General features: G+C 47.2%; 7 non-coding genes across 7 annotated transcripts; all 7 read left to right on the top strand.

Moving 5' to 3' along the window:
- Positions 1-4,063: 4,063 nt before the first annotated feature.
- On the top strand, positions 4,064-4,136 carry Trnav-cac. The gene has a single exon. It is a non-coding gene; the product is annotated as a tRNA-Val (tRNA).
- Positions 4,137-16,050: 11,914 nt separating this feature from the next.
- On the top strand, positions 16,051-16,123 carry Trnav-cac. The gene has a single exon. It is a non-coding gene; the product is annotated as a tRNA-Val (tRNA).
- Positions 16,124-16,281: 158 nt separating this feature from the next.
- Trnav-aac lies at positions 16,282-16,354 on the top strand. Its single transcript has one exon. It is a non-coding gene; the product is annotated as a tRNA-Val (tRNA).
- A 3,523-nt stretch (positions 16,355-19,877) lies between these two features.
- On the top strand, positions 19,878-19,950 carry Trnaa-cgc. Its single transcript has one exon. It is a non-coding gene; the product is annotated as a tRNA-Ala (tRNA).
- Positions 19,951-20,108: 158 nt separating this feature from the next.
- Trnav-aac lies at positions 20,109-20,181 on the top strand. The gene has a single exon. It is a non-coding gene; the product is annotated as a tRNA-Val (tRNA).
- Positions 20,182-20,849: 668 nt separating this feature from the next.
- Positions 20,850-20,922, top strand: Trnav-cac. Its single transcript has one exon. It is a non-coding gene; the product is annotated as a tRNA-Val (tRNA).
- A 158-nt stretch (positions 20,923-21,080) lies between these two features.
- On the top strand, positions 21,081-21,153 carry Trnav-aac. The gene has a single exon. It is a non-coding gene; the product is annotated as a tRNA-Val (tRNA).
- The last annotated feature ends 27 nt before the right edge of the window (positions 21,154-21,180 follow it).

Below are 21,180 nucleotides of genomic sequence, written 5' to 3'. Positions count from 1 at the left end.
CGGAACACTTTTTTCTAAGAGCGCTATATGATTCCCTGTTGGGACTAGGTTTCTATTTAGTTCACCTGCTATATTCAGAAAGTGATTATTAAGTACTGTACATATATGCGACTTATCAGTAACACGGACATCCCCACTACGCACTGATTCTATATTCTCGACCTGTCTCTGCAGACCAGCCACTTCCTTTACGACTGACCATATGGTTTTAATTTTATCCTGAGACTTAGCTATTCTATCTGCATACCACATACTTTTTGCCTTCCTAATAACTTTTTTAAGCACCTTACAATACTGTTTGTAATGGGCTGCTGCATTTAGATTTTGACTGATTCTAACGTTTTGATATAATTGCCACTTTGTTCTACAGGATATTCTTATCCCTTTAGTCAGCCACCCAGGCTGCCTGTTTGTGCTAGTACCCTGTTTTGAACGTTCTAACGGAAAGCAACTTTCAAAGAGCACGAGGAAAGTCTTGAGGAAAGCATTATATTTATCGTCTACTGTATCAGCACTATAAACATCTTGCCACTCTTGTTCCTTGATAAGGTTTACAAAAGTCTGTACAGCAACTGGATCAGCTTTCCTAAAACGTTGGTAACTATATTTAACATGTGTTGCAGCACAAAAAACTTTTAGACTTAAAATTTGTGCATCATGATCTGAAAGGCCATTCACCTTTTTGCTAACAGAATGCCCTTCTAATAATGACGAATGAACAAAAATATTGTCTATGGTTGTTCTACTGTTCCCTTGCACTCTCGTTGGAAAGAATACGGTTTGCATAAGATTATATGAATTAAGGAGGTCTACCAGCATCCTTTTCCTTGCACAATCACTTATACAATTAATATTGAAGTCACCACATATAACTAACTTTTTGTATTTCCTATAAAGTGAACCAAGAACCTCCTCTAGCTTTAGCAAAAATGTTGTGAAATCGGAGTCTGGGGATCTATAAATAACAACAGTAACAAGTTTAGCTCCACTAAATTTAACCACACCTGCACAACATTCAAACACCTTTTCAGTGCAGTACTTTGAAACATCAATTGACTCAAATGGGATACCGTTTTTCACATACATGGCTACTCCCCCACACCGCAAAGAGCTCCTAGAAAAGCTGCCAGCCAACCTGTATCCTGGTAAAGGAAGCCTCTGAATTATCTCCTTATTTAAGAAGTGTTCAGATATACCAATAATTTCAGAGTCAACATCTATAAGCAGTTCACTAACTTTATCTCTAATACCTTGTATATTTTGATGAAATATACTAATTCCCTCATTAATCGGATACCCAAGCTTTGTAGAGAGTGGTTTCTTTGTTAGAGAGACTTCCCTTAAGCAGGAATACCTATCAGCTGACTTCAATCTAAAAAAGGTACAGCTCTAACACCCACAACTACCGGAATTTTCCCATGAGTGATCCCACCACCCCCACCTATGCTGTCACCTATAAGTTTTGCCAACCTCCCCTTCCCATACCTGTTGAGGTGCAGGCCATGTCTAGTGAAACCCGTCCTACTGATAGACTCCACCGACACCACTGAAATGTGACTCATGCCTTCCGTCATCAGCGCACCCCCAAGTCTCATGTTATTACGCCTGACGGCTGTATTAAGATGAGGCCGATCGTGACGCTGAAACAGTTCCACGAAATGCACATTCGTGTTGCCAGTCTGAGTGGCTATCTTTTCCAGGTCACCATCTATGTCATACTCCTCATCCCTATCAATACTATTACCAGCCCCACCCACAATCACTACCTGATCCTCTTTAGTAAAATCCCTACATAACCCCCCTATGTTAAAAGTCACCTGAGCCAATCCTGCATTAGGCTTCACAATGCTGGTGACCTGGTACTCACTCCCCAAAACTTCCTGCAACTGCTGGCCTACACCTCTACCATGAGAACTACCTAACAGCAGAACCTTCTTCTTTCTCTTAGACTTTGCAACTGTCCTAGCCACCGTAACTGCTGAGGTCTGCTGCATACTTCCTACATCTACAGCTACTAGAGATTCCTCTCCACTAGACTCTGACAGTTGGTCATATCTATTACAAACACCAATAGTAAAACTATCTGAAAATCTCCTTATCCTAGCAGATCTCTTGCCAACAGCCAGCTCCCATTCCCCAACCCCCTTCTCCCTCCTCATCCTATCTAGCTCCTCCTGTGCGTTTTTCAACTGCACCTGAAGGGCACAGATCTTACGCTCCTGCTCCTCTATCAACTTACTCTTGCTACATAACCTGCAGTTCCAGGAGAGGATCTCACCAGAATGCCCACTGGCTTCCCCACTGCATTCCCCCCAGTGAAAATACTTCGAACAAGTCTCACACCGCAATCCACTACTCACGAACCTACGGCAAAGCCCACACTTCTCACTCATGGTAAAATTTTACAATTATTGAAACAAGAAAACAACTTTATCTAAGTTCCGCTACTACAATAAGAAGATGTTAAAAACTGACTACAATAATGACAAACTTGCTCTACAAGGGAAGTAACTACTATTATTGACAGTATTAATCAACAACAAATGAGAATATAACAAAATACTAACACAGAAAGAAAATCAAACGTCTAATGACAGTAACGAAACTGAAAGCAGTTCGCAAAAATTTCTTCTGAAGTTATTTCACCGGAAAACACCAAGAACACCGGTTGAAGACTACTAAAGTTCCTAAATAAACTACTATACACAAACAATTAATTAGTACTTAGCTTTCGATGCGCCGCTACAGCTGCAACTGGTCAGCGCGGAATGTAAACACGGGTAAGAGGTTAAGTTGCTCGATACGAAACACTCACAAATATCAGGCCACAACACAAGAAATGCAGAGGTGAATGAAGAAACCACTAATAAGTCACTTATATAGTAAATATTATCACAAAAACAGTTAAAATATATATCTGAAACCTAAAAATAGATGAAAACTTAGAGAGCGATCTCACACGCAGTCACGCGCTTATGACGTCACACCAAAGATTCGTTAAATCAATTTTCGCATTCCGAACGCCGTTATCAACATTGAAATGTTTGTAACCCCTCCATTGCTAGGCATGAATTTGCAAGACATTACCATAGGGAGACAAAGCTTGCCGAATTCTATCGAAGCTAACTTCGAAAGGCAGATTAAATATACGGAGGGTTCGTAGCCCTAGTCCAGCATGACTAACAGATACTTTACAAATTTCGCCTTTAGAATTCACAAAATCGGCAGTGCCTTCCGTGAGGGTCATAATACGAACGCAAGGATCGTCACTAATCAATTTTACATAAACAGCGTTCGCAAGAAAATCATACGAAAACCCAAGAACTTCGTCATCTCGCAGTCCTAATCGATCGTAAAACCAGTCAATGAGTTCGTGAACCTGTGGTCGAGCATATCCATACGGAAATCCAAATCGTAGCGTGTAACGTCTCAACTCATCCTCCATCACTTTCGTGAAGTAGTACTTACAGTACCAACAGCTGCGTGCGCTCTTAAGCACAGGCGAAGCGACCACCACCGCACGTCTGCACACGGCCGCGGCGGCGGCGGAACTGGGGACCCCTAGACCAACGAGCCCTGTGACAGCGTGAACGCCAATTATTTCAGCAAACTGCATCCCTCGAAGTCGTCCAGGGTGCTCTTCGAATCTGGTGCGGCTGGCGGAATGGGGAAGGTGCTTTCTGCCGGCAGTGCTGTTCTTCGACAGACTGTGTAGCGACACAGTGGGTCATGGGCAGCGCCGTTCTCGGGGGTGCCGTGGCCCGCGGTCGGCGGCCTTCCAGGGCTATTGGCATCTTCATGTAGAGCTGCCGCTGGGTGCGCACTGCCTGCTGCTAAGGAGGTGATTGTTTTTGCTGATGTGACTTGCAATAACGACTGCGCGAAACGCCGCTATCTCGTTCGGGATGCTACGACAGACACCCTCTCGAGCACCCCGAATACTTGTTGAGCCCTCGGCTGCGATGGGTTTCAGGCTGTCAAAAGAACTATGGTGTGTGCATGCGCGGACGGGAGAAAGGCTGAGGCCCTTCGAGTGTACAAGGATGGACAGCTCGTGTCCGTCGTTTCCGTAGTGTAGCGGTTATCACGTCTGCTTCACACGCAGAAGGTCCCCGGTTCGATCCCGGGCGGGAACAGTATTTTCTTGCCTATGTCGTATTGTCCTCCAATGAGCCACGTCGTGTGTGGATCTGCTGCATGTCCCTTCGTTTTGCAAGTACCACATTTATTGAATTTTTGAGTTACGATGGCAACATCAGTACAAGTTGTCTGTGAAGTAAGGTGCACACAAGCAGTTTCCGTGTTGACAGTTGCGCTTGAGCCGCGACAGCGATCGGACGTGCCTAAACTTCCGTGCCGTCGTAGCGCCGCAAGCCGTGTTTTGATCGTTTCTTGTAACTGTGATTGTGCGTTTTCTCGTTGTATTTTGAGATTTTGTCTCTTCTCGTCGTCTTGTTTATCTTACTAGCGGTTTCGGCCGCTTGTCGTTACAGTTATGGCTAAATCGGTTCCCCGAAAGAATACATTGTGTTTTGAGTTTGACAAGGCTTCGCGTCGTGTGCAACCAAGCTCCCTGGAAATTCATGATTGGATTGTGGATATAATTGGGATAACGTCCGACCAGGTTCACACAGCGTACTATGATATGGCGGATTACTGTTTCTTTGTCAAGTTTCTCACTCCGTTACAACTGGAGAAAATCTTGCAGAAAACTGGAGGAAAGGCGGAATTCCATCATCGAGACCAGTCGGTGAGTACCGTGATAATCACTAATGCTGATGTTGAATATAAGCAGGTTCGGGTCTTCAATTTGCCACCAGAAGTTGACAATTACCTGTTGAAGGATGTTCTTGCTAAATACGGTGATATTCGGCAAATCAGAATGGAAAAATGGTCTAGCCAACACAAATTGCAATGCTACAGTGGGGTTCGTTCTGTTGATATGAGCATTAAAGTTAATATTCCCTCGAATATCGTGGTCTGTGGCTATAAAGCACATGTCGTTTATAGTGGGCAAGTAGAAACTTGTTATATTTGTAACGAGAGCGGTCATTTACGCAGTGATTGTCCTCGGCGTGTTTTCGTGCTTAAAAACTCCTTACAAAAACGCCAGAGGTTGACACTAGCTGATATTATGACCCAACATCAGAGGTTGGGGGAGACAACTTTGCAACCCAGTACGTCAGAGGCCGTTGAACCCGATCTTAGCAACGAGTCCTTCCCGCCTTTAGCACAAAAGAGCGAGAAGCTTCCACTTGCTGTCAGCACAACGTTATCGGTCGGTAACAAACGACGCCGTACCTGTGACGATAGTGGAACTGATGAAGAGTTGTCGGCCAACGACCAGATATCTGTCACGGATGCGAACCCTCCCTCGCAGGAAACCCTTGCCGTGGACAGCATAGGTGAGGGCTCCGACGCCGCTGCTTCCCCGGCGGCGTCGGTCAACAACGGTGTCGACCAGTGTTTACAGCTGACTGTTGTGACGCCGCCGGCCGGCCCGCCACTACACGACTTGGATGCACAACAAGTGGACGACCGTCCGATGTCGGCTCTACAGACACCCGACGAGGACGTTGGTCCGGAGACCGTTGTAAACACCAACCCGCCCGTCGCTGAACACAACCAACCTCAGAGGCCGGAAGACTGTTTACCAACAGACCGTGTGGATACAAACAAACACACCTTCCTTTCCGCCGCCGCAATTTCGCACGAGTTAGCTACAGTGGAGGAAGCCGGCACTCCGACTACCGATTTCAGTCATGATCCGCCCACCCCACCTTCTGCCATGGAACTCCCGACTGGTGGACGACGGAAAACTAAACCCAAACCAAATGTCTCCGCGGCCCGAAGAAAGACTCCGACCAAAGGAGCCGCGGAATCTGGACGCGAACCTGGCACTGTAAATTCGCAGTCTGACAGTGCGATGGACTGGGCCGCTAATGCAATGCAGCTTTCTTCCTCCTTCGATGGGCACGACCCAGGCATATAAATTTCTGTCTCTTAATATTAACAAGATCACGTCAGCTTTGAAAACAGCGTTGTTGCGACAGTTTATCTACGACTCTGAAGCCGATGTTGTACTCCTACAGGAAGTGTCTATGTTAAGTCTCACCGTCCCTGGTTTTCATACGATAGCAAATGTAACGAAAGACACGAGCACAGGCACAGCCATTTTATTACGCGAGGGCATCCCTGTTCGAAGTATTGAAATACTCGAGTGTGGTAGAGGTATTGCCTGTCAAATTTTTGACGTCACCATAGTGAACATCTACGCACCGTCTGGTTCAACTCGCAAATCCGACAGAGCCAAATTTTTCAAAGAAGACATCATCTATTTGTTGCGACGGAACCCATCACAATTCATCCTTAGTGGCGACTTCAATTGTGTCCTCAATCGAAAAGATCAGTCTCCGAACTTCAATTACTGTCGGGAATTGCATGATCTGGTACGTCATCTGCGAATGCAGGATGCATGGGAACTCAAGAACCCCACTAAGGTTAAATTTACGTACTTTACTTCGACGGCATGCAGCCGCCTTGATCGGTTGTACGTCACGGAGAATATCTGCCATCGTGTTCTCGACACGGATGTCATTCCAGCTAGCTTTTCAGACCATTGTGCCCTTTCCGTAACGATCAGTTTAGACAGACAACGGACTCACCGATTCCGGAATCAATGGAGCCTCAATGTTTCTCTCCTGACGGATAATTACATACAAGATGTTATTCATGCGACGTGGACGGACTGTCTCAAGCGACGTTGTAAGTACGCTACCAATATCGCCTGGTGGAATGAGGTAGTCAAACGGAGGATGAGACAAACTCTGAAAAATTATGGCTGGCAACGAGCCCAGGATACCAAACGAACCATCGATTTTTACCAGACGGTATTGCGGGAGTTGTATACGCAAGTAACCGTAACGAATACGAACTTGGAAGGGATCAAGAAAATCAAGGCCAAACTACTAGCCATAAAGCGTACACAACTTGCGGGGCTGCAGACCAAAGCTCAAACTAAGTCGCTTCAGGAAGACGAAGTCACGTCCCTGTACCACCTTATCAAGCACCGTGCGAACCGCCAGAGAACGTTTATTGAGGAACTTGAGACCGCTGATGGGGTCCTCCTCACTCATCAGAGGGATATCCTTCGCGCCGTTGCCGAATATTTTACTCAACTGTACTCGCAATGTGCTACCCGTGGGACTGTTGACACTGTGGCTTTCTGTACTCCACCTTCAGAAGTCACGCACGCCGATAACTGCGCGATATTGCAAGATTTTGATGCGGATGACGTCCTGGACCTGATCACTAGTTCCCCGTCACAAAAATCCCCCGGCCCTGATGGGCTGCCGAAAGAATTCTACGTGCGCTTCTGGCCTCTCATTGGACAAGCCTTTACAACAGTCCTCAACGAGGTGATGCGCGGGACTCCCTTGCCGGCAGACCTCAAGGAAGGCAGAATTGTCTTGGTTCCAAAACGCAAACACCGGAAAGATCTTGATCATTATCGTCCGATAACTCTACTCAATTTCGATTATAAAACTTTTGCCAGAGCACTTAATAGCAGACTAACGGCGGTGGTGAAAAAGGTGGTCCAAAATCATCAATCCTGTTTCCCTGGTCGGTCCATTATGACACCCATCTCGGAATATAGAGACATTATTTCAATAGCATCGGTGACTAACGTGAACTGTGCACTCTTATTTGTTGACTTTTCTAAAGCATTCGATCGTGTGAGTCATGATTATCTCATGCGTTTCCTGCAGCATTGTGGATTCAATGAAAGCGTTATTGCCGTCATACGACACCTGATAACTGGTATCACAACAAAGGTTAGCGTCAATGGACAGCTCACGCAGCCTATCGACATTCAAAGAGGGGTCCCGCAGGGGAGCCCCCTCTCCATGCTCTTGTTCGTGCTGGCGCTCGAACCATTCCTACGCTCCGTCGACGATAAACTGACCGGCCTGACCACGACCGGTCCTTCTTTTGTGGTTCGCGCTTACGCCGATGATGTCGGGGTTTTAATACGGGCCGAAGAAGAAATACCCATCCTTAAGTCCGAAATTGATGACTACTGCCGTGTCTCTGGAGCACGAATCAACACCGATAAATGCAGATTCGTCAAAATCCGTGGATTGGCAAACGTAACCGTCCCGTGGGCACAAACTGCGGAAACCCACACAACCTTAGGTCTGATTGTCGATCGATGCCCACTGAAAATGTGTGCCAAAAATTGGCGGCGGATCGCCGATTCCATGCACGGAGCTATTCGCGAAAACAACTGGCGGTCTATTAACCTGCTTCAACGAATTCGTCTCCTCGACACTTACATTTTCAGTAAAGCCTACTACATGGCCCAAATTTTTCCGATTCCAAAGTTACAGGCGAAGCGACTTATGAAAATCTCCAACTATTTTCTCTGGAAAGGGAACATTTTTAAATCGAAATATACCACATTGACCATGCCACGGAAGGCTGGAGGACTCAATTTACCAGACATCGACAGAAAGTGTACGGCCTTGTACATCAAACGCATTACCATGTTGTTGAGGAAGGACCCGCTCAGTGTAACTCATTGGCTCTTCCACATTTTACGTCCTATAGATCTCCGTCCACCCACTGCTGTAGGACACATCAATTTTCAACTAAAACATGTCCGGTACTATTATCTCGAAGTAAGTTACATCGGGGGCGCCGTTGTTCACAGGTCGGATTTATCGACAAAGGTTCTGCTCGACAGATGGCATCGAACTATGATACACCACCCCATGGAAATCAAACACCCAAGTGTCCAATGGAATATAGTCTGGCACAACATCAGTTTATCCATCCATACTTCCGTTGTGGCATCCACGTGGTATCAGGTTGTTAATAATGTTATCCCCACAAATGAACGGTTGCACCGCATAGGCTTACAAGACAGTGATCGATGTGCGCGTTGTGGCCTGGTCGACACCTTACGCCACAGATTTACATGCGGTGGCCATCTACTTAACTGGAAATGGGTGCAACAACGTTTGGGTCTCTTAACTCGCAGCAGTGCGGCCAGTCACTCCACCGATTTCCTCCTCTGGCCAGATACCACATATTATCCTGCGACCAAGAACAACACTGTGATGTGGCTACTGGGACAATATGTGACATATGTTATTTGCCACAATGGCGACGACGATCTCGTAAGTTTTGAAACTTACATGCGAACAGCACAGTGGCAAATGACACGGTTCTCCGCAGTCAAAAAAACTTTTGGAAACATGATCGCCATTATTTTTGAAAAGCAAGGTGTTGGATAACACCTCCTCACTCTTCATTGGTACCGTTCCTCGTCAACGACCGGCCCTTCAGATTAAACCATACAAAGAAAAAAAAATAACAAAGAAAAAAAAAAAAATGGATAAGGCGTCGGACTTCGGATCCGAAGATTGCAGGTTCGAATCCTGTCACGGTCGAGTTTTTCCAGTTCTGCAAAAGATGCATGCTGTTTTACTGTGTTGTTTGAGTACTACAAAACTAGTTGAAAGTTGCTGCTGTCCGCTTCCTGGCTGCAAACCAGCGTCTACCTGGAGCTTAATCAAGGCAAAGGGGTTGTGTAGCGAAACTTTCGGCACAGTGCCGATCAGGAGAGTTTTTTTGGAACTACTGCGTCTGACTCAGGACCCAAAAGCTACGCCACAGGCGTCTGCGCACAGTCGAGCATGTGTGTTGTATAATGGTGCTGATAGCCACGTATCATTTCAAGTAGATTTGATGCGTTTCGGAAAATTTTTTTCATTGAGTAGGATTGTAGCTCATTTGTGGCAGCAGGAAATAAGCTGTAGTCAAAAGGATAAAAAAAAAAAAAAAAAAAAAAAAAAAAAAAAAAAAAAAAGTGGTGTAGCGGTTATCACGTCTGCCTAACACGCAGAAGGTCCCCGGTTCGATCCCGGGCGGAAACACTTTTTCATCACTTTAAGCAAGACTTACTAACATGCATCTGCTACCATCTGTACCCGAAACCTTCGTAATCGCCTTCACGCGTCGGACCAGAGTGTCAATTGCTCACATCGAATAAGAAATTCATTTGATATTGACGGCGAGCTTTTTGCGCTGACTCAGCCACTGACGTGCGATCAGTTTGCACAAAACGCTAGGGCTCGTCCGGGATTTGAACCCGGGACCTCCTGCACCCTAAGCAGGAATCATACCCCTTTTTTTTTTTTTTTTTTTTTGCCTAATCACTTTTTTTTATTTTTTTTCGCTCTGCCACTTTTCTTTATTTTTTTTTTGTTAATTTTTTGTTTTATGTATTTTTTTTAGTTTTGAAGTTTTTTTTAATTGTTTTTACTTTGTTTGAAGAGATTTTAAATTTTTTTTGTGTGTTTTTTTTTTTTTTTTTTTTGTTCCTTATCGTTTTTCGTTTGTTTTGACAAATTTTCCAAAAGATATTTTTTGTTTTTGTTCCTTAATCTCTAATCTCTTTGTTCGTTGTATTGTGGTTAGACGTTTGTCTTCTGTCCATCTTCGTTGTTCGTTTTCTTACTTCGGGTTTGCATTTTTGTTGATTAAAATACACCAAAATATTTATATCGTCGAAAGAACTGCTACTGGGAAGGAAATATTCGTGAAATTCAGACGTTGTCATAAGCATCATACCCAGGAGACAAATGAGTGTCTTCGCAGAGAGTATATCCTTCGACTGTAGTACAGGGATGACGAATTGTTGTAACAGATGTCCCACTTGTCCATGTTCTATGGCATCCCAAGGACGACGTGAAGAAAATGTTGAAATGTTGACTGATACCGGTGACCATATTGGCTGGTTGTGCGCCAGTGTTGTGTTGAGAGATAGACTTGAAAATCGAAGACATTAGGGGCACTGCCGGACAGAATATAGTTGATAAAATGTCCCACGAGCCATAGGTAACTGTTATGTTTGGCAGCTGGGAAAAGTCGGAAATCTGGGCGCAGAATGTCTTGGATCTGAATCGCATGAGGCGCAGTCCGGTTAAGCACAGCGAGTTTTTTGCGCGTCCAGTTCCAGATGTGCACTTGGTCCTTGCAGACAAACAGATGAGCAATAGTCGCCACCACGTGGCACAAGCCGCAGTAGGGACTCGGTTCAAGATTAATCCTGTGTCGCTTTTCTTGCGTCGGTACAGTGTCAGTGACCACGTCATACCATTTGGAGCGAACATCTGTCGGAAGTGTCGGATTATGAATGTTAGTCCAAACGAGGGACCAATTGCAAGCCGGATACTTCTTTTCCAAGGGGCCAGGCAGTGACGGCCGAAGTAAGTGGCGGTACAGTTGAACTGTCGGCTGCTTGAAAAGCTCGTCGTCGAGATAGCTACTTTCAAGATAATACAGTGCTATATGCTGAAAGTGCGGGCTGACGCGGCCAATGTCCACAGGCGGAGATAAGTTGGGAGGGCGGAACAGCTGATAGAGCCGCTTCGTGACGGTGTCTTCGCTGGCGGTGAGTATACGCCATGAGCGTTTCAGATACAGAGCCAAGGCGTGAATGCCGGGGTTTTTCAAGCCGAGGCCTCCCATATCGCATGGCAAAGCTGTCGTGGTGAAGGAAACCTTAAAAATATTGAGCTTCCAGACGTACCAGGCGGCCGCCGCTAGAAGTGATCTTGCGACTGTGGTTGGCATGGGTAGGACGGCGGCAACAAACTGTAATTTGGAGAGGGCATAAGAATTGACGAAAAAGGCTCGCTGCAAACGATCGAGGTGTCGCATATTTTGGTCACGCAGGAGTGCTTTTATCGCCTGAATTTTGGGTATCCAATTTTTGTGAGACATGTCCAGTGGCCGGGCCGTGACGTAGAGACCAAGGTGTTTTCTAGTCTGTACACAGGGCAGCCAAGCGTCGCCCGTGAGCGGTCGTTCCTGACCAAGCGTTAGGACGGCGGATTTATTGACGTTTAACATTGCACCACTATCGCTTTGGAATTCCTCAAGAATGCGCTTCGCTGCGGTGACATCGCGAACGTCATTAAGGAGCACGCTGACATCGTCGGCGTATGCTTGGACCACAGACTTGACACCATAAAACTGGAATCCAGGTAGGCTATGATGTAGGCGGCGCAACAAGGGTTCCATGAGGATCGCATAAAGCGTCGTTGAGAGAGGGCAGCCTTGCTTGATACCCCGTGAGAGCTGGATGTACTCCGTCAATGTATTATTGATCAGGAACCGTGTACGGGTACCACGGATACAGTTGTTGATGAGGTGGATAAAATTAAGACTGAAGCCCATAGTTTCCATCACGCTACTGAGATAACGATAGTCAGCCCGATCGTAAGCCTTGTCAAAATCGAGAAATGCTATGGCCATAGGAGTGTGGGTGGCCCAGGTGAGGGAGACGAGATCCCGATACAGCGCCAAAATGGTGGACAATGAGCGACCACGTATCGCACTCATTTGGTATGGTCCCAGAAGATCGGGTAACAGCTGCCGTAATCGGGCATTGAGGGCGCGCGTCAGAAGTTTAAAGTCCGCATTGAGCAAAGTAATGGGCCGCAGATCTTTGGTGGTGATCGGCGTCGGCGTCTTAGGTAGTAAAACAGTTAACCCCTCTGTGAAGGCTTGGGGCAGAGCAATCCCACGTAGTATTTCATTGTACATCTCCGTGAGTCCGTCTCCTAATATAGGCCAATATTTGACGTAAAACTCGACAGAGAGCCCGTCCGTGCCCGGAGATTTATTTCGTGGTGCGGCAAGCAGGGCATCCTTTAGTTCTTCGTTGGTAAAGGGAGCGAGCAAGTCCCGATTGTGGTCGTCGGTAATGCGGTACGGTGGGTGTCCAGAGTGATACCATTCTCGCACTTTCTCATGCGGTACACCCGCACGGGTGTAAAGTGCGGCAAAGTGGTTGGCAACATGGTTTTTGATGTCGCGGTGTTGGGTATAAAAAGCACCGTCGGCATCTTGCAACTTATGAATAAGTTTCCTGCGCGCCGCATGTAACTGTTGGACGATATGGTGAACAGACGTCTGCTGTTGCGGCAAGTTGGTGAAGTCACGTGCACGAATCTGGTGGCCGATAGCGTTCCGTCCCATCAACGATCTAATTTTCGCTTGGAGTCTGCGTACGTGCGTGATGTTATTAGGCACCTGATGATAATCCCGGTACAATTCTCGCAGGGCGCAGAAACAGAATTCAGTGATTTCCTTCTCACCGCACGCGCGAATCCTGGCGTGGTGCCTGAGGCAAGTAATGAGTTTCCTCTTTGCATAAAGCGTCCACCAATCAATCCACGTGGGGTACGTGGGTCTGCGTGATGTTACGGAATGCCAAACCGACCGTATCTCACGCTCTAAAGTGGCGTCTTGTAAGAGGCGACAGTTGAGTTGCCATCGTCCGAAGCCTCTGTAAACCTTCTGCGGCGAGTGATTTAAGACGGTGTGGTAAGCGATATGGTCACTGAAATTAACGGGCCAATATTCGCAAGTTCCCACGTCGGCTAAAAGATCGCGGTGCACATATATGCGATCTAACCTGCTGGAAGACGTCGGCGTAAAGTGAGTAAAGGCAACATCATCTGGGTGTAAGGTCTCCCACGTGTCGACTAACTGCAATTCTGTGACCAGTGTCAGCAGTTCCTGACTGAAGTTAAAATTCGGCGTTTGATCGGAGCGGCGCAAAACGCAGTTAAAGTCACCACCCATAATAATACGCAGACGCAAGTCGGTGATTAAAGGCGCTATCTCTCCAGTATAAAACTCCTTCCTCGCCGCTCGCGCGCTGGAACCGGAAGGAGCGTACATATTAAGAAGGAGTACATCATGGAACTGGGCGGCAATGCCCCGTCCTGTAGGTAACATGGACAAACAAGAACATTCAATGCCTTCCCGATACAGAATGATGGTACCGGCCTCCGTTCCTATATTGACAATGGCGTCATAACCGGGGACATCGGCTAGGAGTGGAGTCATGGCTTCCTGTACGAACAGAATATCTATATCAGCGGCCCGTAAATACTGTCGAAGGCTGTGGATTTTTGCTTGAGAGACAATGCGGTTTACATTCAGAGTAGAAATCTTATAGGATTGTCGTGAACGGAGCGATAGGGGACGACTGGTCATCTGCAGATGGAAACAGGTAAGATTTTTATCCCTTCAGCAGTCGTCCGCTTCGGAGGTCGAATAAGTCTAGACGTCGCCGTCCGTGGAAGCTTCATTGCGCCGGGGCGTAAGCAGCGTATCACCAGTTGCCATCGGTTCGTCACGGTCGGGAGTGCCGGACATATCTTCAGTGTCATCCGCCCAATTGACAACAGACACAGCCGTTGTCGCGCCTGCTGTGGCTGTTCCGGAACCGCATAGCGGGCCGTCACCCTGCGCATCCGGCACTTGGTCCGTCCGCGGTGGTGCACAAGTCTCTGCCCTCCCCGTGTCATGGTTGGAGACATCATCGTCAATATTCATGGGTGAGGCCAACGACGGAAGACAATCGTCGGTCCCCGAAGTGTCATCGCAGATCATGCGGCCTGCTTGTTTGGCCTTTTCACGCAAGAGGGGCGCCGATTGGGCTGCCTCAGGACGAGCGATCCGACGTTTCTTGTGTTTTTTCGGGGAGGACCTACCGACGGAGACTTCCGCATTCTCTAAAGGAAGAGGAAGAGTCCCTGTCTCTTGCCGTCTGTCAACATCGGTAGTAGCAGCCTCTACGCCGTCGACCCGAGCTGCCTCACGTGAGGCGTCACGGGGCACCGCGTCTAGGAAGCCAGTGGCCGGCAAAGCTTCCTGAGTGGTAGACATTTCCATAGGTACATCTCCGTCATTCGTAATATCGGCCACACGAAGTCCCACGTCCACAGCCGGCGCCGTAGGTGTATTAGCACGGACCGCCGCTACATAAGTAGTCGGTAATATTGTCGGTTGCGTGGGAGTGGCTAGTTCACCCGCAGGCAGCTGTGTCACACGTCGTTGGATGCACTGTGCTCGGACGTGTCCTGTGGAATTACAGCCGGAACATGTACGGGGCTGTCCCTCATACATAATTATCGCCCTATAGCCACAAATCGTTAGGTAGGATGGAATATGCCGTTGCAATTCGATCTTAATTTGCCGCACACCATTCAAGACAGGGTACTTATGGAACGAGGCCCACTTTTCGGCAATGTTACTGATAATTTTGCCGTAGGACTTAAGAGAAGCATTAATTTGTTCGGCCGTGATTTCAAAAGGCAACTCGAAAATTCGGACGGTGCGAATACCAAGACCAGCGTGGACAACAGTCACCTCACCAACATTCCCGTCACTGTGTCGAAATTTATAGGTACCGCCACATGACTCGATGATTTTGTCGCACAATTCTGGGTCACGCAATTTGATATAAACTGTGCTACTAACAATAGACAAATTGATACCAATGATATCGGTGGGGGGTAATTTTACGTCTTCATCAAGAAATCGTTCGACTTCGTAATACTTCGGTCGAGAGAAACTGCCATCAAACATAAACTTCAAAGTATCTTTTCGCTCTGGGTGATCCATGTTAGGTTCTATTCGTTAACAACAAGAAGTAATGCGCGCCGCAACGGCCCTCGACTCACCGCGTGCCGCACCGCAAGCCGCAGCTGAGCACGTAAACAACGCTCCAGGCACGTCCGACTGGCACGACGGCCGCGCCTCGACTGAGACCAACGAGCCATGTGACACGGCGAATGCCAATTATTGCAGTCCCTAGATGTCGTCCAGGGTGCCCTGGAAGTCTCGTGTACGCTGGCGGGATGGGGGCGGCGCGAATTCCCGCGGTCGGCGGCCTTCCTGGGCTATTGGTACCTTCATGTAGAGCTGCCGCCGGGCTCGCACTGCCTGCTGCTGAGAAAGTGATTGCTTTTGCTGATATGACTTGCAATAACGACTGCGCGAAACGCCGCTATCTCGTTAGGGGTGCTACGGCAGACACCCTCTCGAGCACCCCGAAGACTTCTTGATCCCTCGGCTGTGATGGGTTCCAGGCTGACAAAAGAACTGTCGTGTGTGCATTCACGGACTAGAGAAAGGCTGAGGCAAGTTCGAGTGAACAAGGATGGACTCGTCGGGTCCGTCGTTTCCGTAGTGTAGCGGTTATCACGTCTGCTTCACACGCAGAAGGTCCCCGGTTCGATCCCGGGCGGGAACAGTATTTTCTTGCCTATGTCGTATTGTCCTCCAATGAGCCACGTCGTGTGTGGATCTGCTGCATGTCCCTTCGTTTTGCAAGTACCACATTTATTGAATTTTTGAGTTACGATGGCAACATCACTACAAGTTGTCTGTGAAGTAAGGTGCACACAAGCAGTTTCCGTGGTGTAGCGGTTATCACGTCTGCCTAACACGCAGAAGGTCCCCGGTTCGATCCCGGGCGGAAACACTTTTTCATCACTTTAAGCAAGACTTACTAACATGCATCTGCTACCATCTGTACCCGAAACCTTCGTAATCGCCTTCACGCGTCGGACCAGAGTGTCAATTGCTCACATCGAATAAGAAATTCATTTGATATCGACGGCGAGCTTTTTGCGCTGACTCAGCCACTGACGTGCGATCAGTTTGCACAAAACGCTAGGGCTCGTCCGGGATTTGAACCCGGGACCTCCTGCACCCTAAGCAGGAATCATACCCCTTTTTTTTTTTGTCTTTTTTTTATTTTTTTTTAAGTTTTTTTTTCTGTTTTTTTTTTTTTATTTTTTTTTTTAGTTTTCTTTTTTCCTTTTTTTTTTTTTATTTGGGCCTCCCTTCTCCCCACACAGCCCATCCATACGCTCACCTTTTTGTGCCTTCTTCGGCTAGCTTCTACGCTTTTTTTGGAGATTTTTTTTTTTTTTTTTTTTTTTTTTAATATATATATATATTTTGCGGTGGTATATCTCAGGATCACTACCTCTCAAGCTCGTCTTGACTTAGTAATGGCATGAATGTTTCCGTGTCGTTCTGCTTTCATCGATGTTTGAGTTGCATTGAAGGCTTGATTTAATGTTGTCATCTCTTAGCGTTGAGAATATGTTCGCCGAGATGGCCGCCGTGCTGTTTCCTTGCAGTTATTCACTAAAGTAACTGGTGTGTTCCTTGAGTTGGTGGAGACAAAATCAACAAGAGCATATGTTTCTCTTTCAGCATCAGAGATAATAAGGAGAAAATAAACTTCCGTGTTGAGGAAAAACGGGTATCTGGAAAGAAATACTGCCTCGTCTGAGTGAAACTTCATCAAATTAAACTATACGTGTCTTCTGGGGAACGTAAAGAAACAGAAATAAATATTGGCTCCACAAGTTTAGCATCCTGTTGCATGCTGCTTCTCTTCGGCCTTAGGTGCACACATGGTACCAACCATGAAACAATAAATTCCGGAGAACTGACAAAGAGATACCCTGATAATAGAAGAAAGAAATAAAAATCAATAATCGTACTCAATAGTTCGCACACTTAAAGTTTTCCATCATTCAAAGCAACGGTGAGAAATTTCTGAAATTTTTCTTTATATTTGCGTAATCGTTTGATCGCGTAATATTCGGCAATAAGATACATATGAAAATCAGAAAGTGTAGGCGTTTTAGTTGTCAGCATATAATAGAGGTACTGTCCAATTAACCAGGTATAGCTATTATTTTTAGATTTCGGAAATAATTGCCAGTCCGGGTGGAGTATATCCTGCAGTTGTATTGCGGATGGCGACGTTCTATTAAGAAGAGCCAGTTTCATTCTCGTCCAGTTCCAGATTTGCGTTTGATCTCTGCAGTATAATATGTGTTGCAACGTTTCCACATGTCCACATGCGTCGCAAGTCGGCGTAGGCCGTAATTGGATCTTACACAATTTCTCTCCCGTGGGCATCACCTCGTTCACAACATCATACCACAAGGAACGTACTCGGGAACGAAGAAGAGGAGTGCTGATATTCATCCAAATTTGTCGCCAGTTCTTGCCAGGATACTTCATTTCAATAGAGTTATTCTGTTGCCGATTCGTAAATACACTGTAGACAGCCGCAGCAGTGAATGTTTGCAGGTGTTGATGCACATAGCTGGACTCCACGTAATATCGGCGAATATGAACGAGCTCTGGATGGATAGGTCCAACATTTATCGGCGGCGTCATATCCGGTGGTCGTAACTGCTGGAATAGACGTGCCGTAAGACCTGTCTGACTACATCGTAAGATCCTTGATGTTCGAGCTAGAAAAATCGCTAAGCACTGTAATTCAACATCTTTAAGGGCTAGACCACCTTTATAGTGAGGTAAAGCGGTAGCCTTGAAAGCGACTTTAAAAATATTACCTCGCCAAACGTACCAGCCTGCAAGAGCTAAAATTCTGTTTGCAATATCGGTAGGAATAGGGAGAACAGCGGCAACATGGTAAATCTTGCTGAGAACATAATAATTGACGAAATGTGCTCTCTGAATCCTATCTAAAGACCGCATATTGTGCTCTCGAATCAAAGCTCGAAGGACGTTGAGCTTCTGTTCCCAATTCACTCTCACCATTTCCCGCGGATTCGAAGTGAGAATCAAACCAAGGTGCTTGAGTTGGTTGGTTGCCTCTAACCAAACGGTGTTCGCAAAGCGAGCCTGCGGACCTAAATGCAAGACTTTGGATTTCCGTTCGTTAAGGCGTGCACCGCAGGCGCTGGCATACTGGTGTACAAGCCGTCGCACGGTGTCGAAATCTTCGTTGTTGTTGATAAGGACGCTAATATCGTCCGCATAGGCATGACAGACGGTCTTTGTATTCAGCGTTTGAAGACCCGGTAAGGTGACGCAAAACGTCTTCAGTAGTGGCTCTATAGCAATGGCGAAAAGAGTCGTAGAAAGCGGGCACCCTTGTCGCAAACCTTGTTGAATGGGCACAGGGGCTGTTAACTGGCCGTTGAATTTCACGCGGGAAGACGTATTGCAGATACAGTTGCTTATTATCTGTACGAAATGCTGGTTGAAACCCAGTTTTTCCAGCGTTCTGAACAGAAATCCGTGGTTAGTCCTATCAAATGCCTTATCGAAGTCAAAAAAGACTATTGCCAACGTGGTCTTGCAAATCCAAGTCAAATATGCAATATCTCGGTATTCGCACAGGGCGTCTATCATTGATCGGCCAGTAACCACGTTCATGTGATATGAACCAAGAACTTTACGAAGGACTGGCTTGAGTCTGGCATTGATAATCCTAGTAAAGATTTTGAAATCTGCGTTGAGGAGGGTGATTGGTCGTAAGTTATTGAGTGAAGTCCCCGGTGACGGTTTGGAGACTAAGACTATCATGCCCTCAGTAAACTGCGATGGAAGAGCAGTATTCATTAACAATTCATTATACATGATAGTCAGTTCGTCGCCGAAAACATCCCAGTACCGAAGATAAAATTCAATCGGCAAACCGTCTAAGCCTGCAGCTTTTCCTTTCGCCGCAGACGTAATGATAGACTTCAATTCGAAGTTAGTTATGGTTGCCAGGAGCTGTGCGTGGTCGTCCGGATCCACCGATACCCCTAGACCAACGAGCCCTGTGACACGGCGAATGCCAGTTATTGCAGTCCCTAGATGTCGTCCAGGGTGCCCTGGAAGTCTCGTGTACGCTGGCGGGATGGGGGCGGCGCGAATTCCCGCGGTCGGCGGCCTTCCTGGGCTATTGGTACCTTCATGTAGAGCTGCCGCTGGGCTCGCACTGCCTGCTGCTGAGAAAGTGATTGCTTTTGCTGATATGACTTGAGATAACGACTGCGCGAAACGCCGCTATCACGTTAGGGGTGCTACGGCAGACACCCTCTCGAGCACCCCGAAGACTTCTTGAGCCCTCGGCTGTGATGGGTTCCAGGCTGACAAAAGAACTGTCGTGTGTGCATTCGCGGACGAGAGAAAGGCTGAGGCACATTCGAGTGAACAAGGATGGACTCCTCGGGTCCGTCGTTTCCGTAGTGTAGCGGTTATCACGTCTGCTTCGCACGCAGAAGGTCCCCGGTTCGATCCCGGGCGGGAACAGTAATTTCCTGCCTATGTCGTATTGTCCTCCAATGAGCCACGTCGTGTGTGGATCTGCTGCATGTCCCTTCGTTTTGCAAGTACCACATTTATTGAATTTGTTAGTTACGATGGCAACATCACTACAAGTTGTCTGTGAAGTAAGATGCACACAACCAGTTTCCGTGGTGTAGCGGTTATCACGTCTGCCTAACACGCAAAAGGTCCCCTGTTCGATCCCGGGTGGAAACACTTTTTCACCACTTTCAGCAAGACTTACTAACATGCATCTGCTACCATCTGTACCCGAAACCTTCGTAATCGCCTTCACGCGTCGGACCAGAGTGTCAATTGCTCACATCGAATAAGAAATTCATTTGATATTGACGGCGAGCTTTTTGCGCTGACTCAGCCACTGACGTGCGATCAGTTTGCACAAAACGCTAGGGCTCGTCCGGGATTTGAACCCGGGACCTGCTGCACCCTTAGCATGAATCATACACCTAGACCAACGAGCCCTGTGACACGGCGAATGCCATATATTGCAGTCCCTCGACGTCGTCCAGGGTGCTCTGGAGGTCTCGTGTACGCTGGCGGGATGGGGGCGCCGCGAATTCCCGCGGTCGGCGGCCTTCCTGGGCTATTGGTACCTTCATGTAGACCTGCCGCTGGGCTCGCACTGCCTGCTGCTGAGAAAGTGATTGCTTTTGCTGATATGACTTGCAATAACGACTGCGCGAAACGCCGCTATCTCGTTAGGGGTGCTACGGCAGACACCCTCTCGAGCACCCCGAAGACTTCTTGAGCCCTCGGCTGTGATGGGTTCCAGGCTGACAAAAGAACTGTCGTGTGTGCATTCGCGGACGAGAGAAAGGCTGAGGCACATTCGAGTGAACAAGGATGGACTCCTCGGGTCCGTCGTTTCCGTAGTGTAGCGGTTATCACGTCTGCTTCACACGCAGAAGGTCCCCGGTTCGATCCCGGGCGGGAACAGTATTTTCCTGCCTATGTCGTATTGTCCTCCAATGAGCCACGTCGTGTGTGGATCTGCTGCATGTCCCTTCGTTTTGCAAGTACCACATTTATTGAATTTGTTAGTTACGATGGCAACATCACTACAAGTTGTCTGTGAAGTAAGATGCACACAACCAGTTTCCGTGGTGTAGCGGTTATCACGTCTGCCTAACACGCAAAAGGTCCCCTGTTCGATCCCGGGTGGAAACACTTTTTCACCACTTTCAGCAAGACTTA

This window comes from Schistocerca americana, unplaced genomic scaffold, assembly GCF_021461395.2.
Source record: "Schistocerca americana isolate TAMUIC-IGC-003095 unplaced genomic scaffold, iqSchAmer2.1 HiC_scaffold_220, whole genome shotgun sequence".
NCBI classification, from domain to species: domain Eukaryota; kingdom Metazoa; phylum Arthropoda; class Insecta; order Orthoptera; family Acrididae; genus Schistocerca; species Schistocerca americana.
The sequence above is the reverse complement of the archived record's forward strand: the minus strand, read 5'-3'. Positions and strand labels throughout refer to the sequence as shown.